Raw genomic sequence first — 4046 nt, 5'->3', positions numbered from 1 at the left:
TGTAGGGCACAGGCATTACAGAACGCCTTATGTACTACACAGACTGCACACACAGCAGCTCAAACCCCGCAGCAGCAAGCCAGGTGGGAAACTAAGGATGGAGTCTGAGTACAGCATGTCTCCTGCACTTGCTACAGTTTCTCAACTGCATGGAAAGAGGAACGCCAGGAAATTGCCACAAAGGAGACATAGTCCCTCAAGGTTAGCAGCTATTCAAGTAATTCTTGACTTGTATTTCTTTTCATTAGGATCATTCTTTCTCTCCTAAGGATCCCATGACTGGAAGGATTTTCTTTACTAGATTCACTACAGTAAATAAAGTAATAAATGAGTTTTTCCCCCCAATTTTACTCTGTGTAGTATAGGTCATACCTTCTCAGTGATGGCAGGGATTGGTTCTTGTGGATGGGGGAAAACAGCATATTCTTTTTACGTGTAAGACCCGGATCTACCTGGGCTGGCCAGTAGCCGCTGTGCTGTGTATGGGGAGCTAGATCCTGCATAGCTGACCACGTTTGGAATTCGAGCCCCAGTGGTTTGATAAACATGTCAGGAGCATGTGTGTGTCCAAAGTCCTGATGGGATGGAGAAATAGAAGTGAGAAGATAATGACATGGCCGTGCCCCGCTGGGAGGGCTTCTCTCTCTCTCTCTCTCTCTCTCTCTCAAGCACATGTGAGCTTTGGCATTGAAAAAAATTTTTTAAACATGAAAAATGCCAATATACGTACAGTACATAAAGATTAGACATTATCTATGGTACTAAAATGGCACGGAGGTCATTAGGAAAAAGAGGCTAAGAAACTCTGTAGGGAGCCGCCGGTGGGGGCACTGCGCTATGATGCTATGCTCTGCAGGCTAGGAGCACGGGAGAGGCCAGGGTTCAATTCCCCGTCCAAGCTGACAGGAATCTTTAACTGCAGAGATGGGGAGACTGAGACAGAAGAATCGCCAGCTTGAGGCTAGCCTGGGCAACAACGTGAAACCGTGTTTAAAACCGAGCAGGAAGCTGTAGTGTATGCCTGGTGGTTCCATCTGGGAGGCTGAGGCAGGAGAATCATGACAGCAAACCCCTGTCTTAAAGAAGAAAAGGTAGATGGGAACCAGCAGTTAGCGTAATGGCTATGTCGCTGGACTCCCACGTAGTCGACAGTGGTTCGCGTCCCGGACCTGGTGGCTTAGAATTCACGCCAGGCGCGTGTGTGTGCGTGCCCAAGATCCCGAGAGGAGAATGGAGGAGAAGGGATTGCGGTGTGACCATCCCCCCTGGGGAGTGATTTCTTGCTTTCTGTCTCTCTGTCTCTCTCTGGCTGGCTGGCGAGTGCATGCGCCCTATAGCAAAAAAAAACCTCTCCAAAAAAAAAAAGAAAGAAGAAGAAAAAGTAGAAAGATTTTTTATGACACATCACAAAAATGACTTCTGAGTTACACGATTGTCACCCTGAGTTGGAATCTGAGTCAGAACAAATCGATGAGATGGCTCACTCACGGGGACAACCTGCCTGCAGCAGGGTTGTGGGAAGGGACGGGAAAACAACTGCAGGCTACTGCAATAGTCCAAGCAAGACGTGGAGGGCCTGGACTAGGATGTTCAGATTTGGGATAGGTTTGAAAACACGTTCATTTAATAAAAGACTCCACGTTGGAAATATAAAATTATCCCCAAATTCTAGGTCTTACCTGGGAGGATCTTTGCCTATTTGTGTACATGTTCAAAAAACACTCTGGCATGCCAAAGCTTTAGCCTGGCAGAAAAAAACAAATCAGCCATTCTCACATTTTCCTTCATAAGAAAGTCTTGTTTGTAGCTGGACTGAATTTCTATTTGGGCAAGGAGTGGCTCTTATGAAAAGACAAGCTTTGTATATTTTGTCACAAAGGTATCCTTTATTCCTGGAACTGTCAACAACACGTTCCTCATCGCAGGTGGTCTAGGCCGATGTTATCTGCTATATCATACGCTCTCAATGCGCGTCTGTCTTTGCAGAGCTCGAAATCTAATGAGCTCGAACATGTCTTCTCATGCAACTTTCAGCTCACTCCTGGCACTGACCGATTGTTATGCTTAGTGTAGTTTGTAGGGAAACTTTCTTCCAGATAAAACCCAGCTTTGGCCCTGGATTCTGTTTTTCCAATGGCTATTAATCAATTTTGCAAGCTGCCTCAAATTCTTCTTGGAGATAGGCTGCCATAAATAAGTAAAAATAACCATCGGCTTGTCCGGGAACTGAGGCGTGAGCTAGCATACGTGCAGGGCAGCATGACTGGGCCTACTTGTGAGGGGGGACCAGCCGTCTCTGTGGTTCCGTGGTCACACTCCTGACATGTTACCTTCTGGAGTCTAACGAGGGCTGAAATGGGACCCAGGGCTGACTATCAAAACACACGCATTTCACGAAGGCAAACTCTAACTTCAGCAATGACTCAGGATCATTCATTAGAGGTTATGTGCTTTTTTTTTTTTTTGAGAGATTTTTGCTATAGGGCGCATGCGCTTGCCAGAAAAACAGAGAGAGACAGAGAAGATAGAAAGCAAGAAATCACCCCCTAGGGGGAATAGCCACGCCGCAATCCCTTCTCCTCCATTCTCCTCTCGGGATCTTGAGCATGCACGCACATGTGCCCGGCGTGAGTTTAAGCCACTGGGTCCAGGACTCAAACTGCGGTCGACTACATGGAAGTCCAGCGACATAGCCATTATGCCAACTGCTGACCCTGTATAACAAACTTTTAAAACAGATTTAGACTGGTTTCCTGGTTCCTGGGGTAGACTCAGTTCATATTGCGAAGTAACACGCTCACAGCACACGATGAGAAAATATTTGTGCTCGTATTTAAGGTATTATTTGTAAGATATTGGGAGCTCAGAGTAAATTTGGAAATATTTGTAGAAGAAAACAATGGGCTTATTTTTCGCCTCAGATAAATAGAGCCAGTGAGCCTGAGACTGGGAGGAGGTACCATACTGAGCCACCCCAGGCCAGAAGGAGATGGCAAACAGACTCACGCTCACACAGAGCACGACCAGCCGTTGAAAGAGCCATGGCTCCCATCCCCACTGGGAGCTGCGTGGACTGGCGGTGTCGGGTCCAGGTGTTCGTGGAAGATTGACGTCACCCGGACACATGCTACTGGACAGAGGCCTGAGAGCCAAAGCTATGAGGCAGCAGCCTCCAGCAGGTGGGGAATCAGGAGAGGCCCAGCAGGAGCTGCAAGCCGGGGGGGGCAGGCCGGTGGGGCTGAGGCCGTCGGGGGGACCTGGGTTTAGTTCCAGCCCAGCCAGAGAAGAAAGGCGTGGCAATGCATGTCTGTGATCCTAACAACAGGGGCGGAGCACGAGCATCAAGACGTGGTTAACCACCATCAAGCACGCACGTGTGCCCCCACTCACCAGAAATACATCTCTCTCACTGTCCCTCTCTCTTCCCCCTGCACTCAGCGTCTCTTGCACTCATAAAACAAACAAAAACACAAACCTAAGGTAAATGTTACCGCGTTTATGATCTTTCAGGAAGCATGTGAAGAAAGGGGGGGATACTTACCTGGCAGGGGAGATACCATGATCACGAAGGTGGTTTTCCCAGGGCGAGGCTTATCCATTGCACTCCGGATGTGCTGACCCCTGCGATTTCCCCAAATGTGGGAAACTCGACTGCATAATTTGTGGTAGTGGGGGACTGCATTCGCACTCTCCCCTGTTTTTTTAAGAAAAAATAAATAAATAAAAGATAAAAATTAAAAAAAGAAAGGAGGGAGGTAACTCAAGGCCCTACACGTCTTTGATGACAGCTACAACAGAAGGCGGAGCATGCTTTCAGTTACAACAACAACAAACCCCTACACTGGAAGTGCTATGCGAGTGTCGATTTTATACCAACTATGTAAGTCATGAAGGTTTTAAGTGAATGTCCCAAGGACGTGGCATGAAACCGTTTTATCCACGAGTGACATGTGGTAATTTAAAGTCAATCGCATAATGTCTCACATATAGTACTCGACTGCAGTGGGAGTCCTGGAGGTGGCTTAAATGCACGCCGGGCGCATGTG

At 47.6% G+C, this 4046-nt stretch overlaps 1 non-coding gene across 1 annotated transcript; it reads left to right on the top strand.

Annotated features, from left to right (window-relative positions):
- The first annotated feature begins 3533 nt into the window (after window positions 1-3533).
- Window positions 3534-3697, top strand: LOC114009764 (U1 spliceosomal RNA). The gene has a single exon (XR_003551151.1). It is a non-coding gene; the product is annotated as a U1 spliceosomal RNA (small nuclear RNA).
- The last annotated feature ends 349 nt before the right edge of the window (window positions 3698-4046 follow it).

Source organism: Tupaia chinensis, unplaced genomic scaffold (genome assembly GCF_000334495.1).
Source record: "Tupaia chinensis unplaced genomic scaffold, TupChi_1.0 Scaffold000619_1, whole genome shotgun sequence".
In the NCBI taxonomy this organism is placed as follows: domain Eukaryota; kingdom Metazoa; phylum Chordata; class Mammalia; order Scandentia; family Tupaiidae; genus Tupaia; species Tupaia belangeri.
The sequence above is the reverse complement of the archived record's forward strand: the minus strand, read 5'-3'. Positions and strand labels throughout refer to the sequence as shown.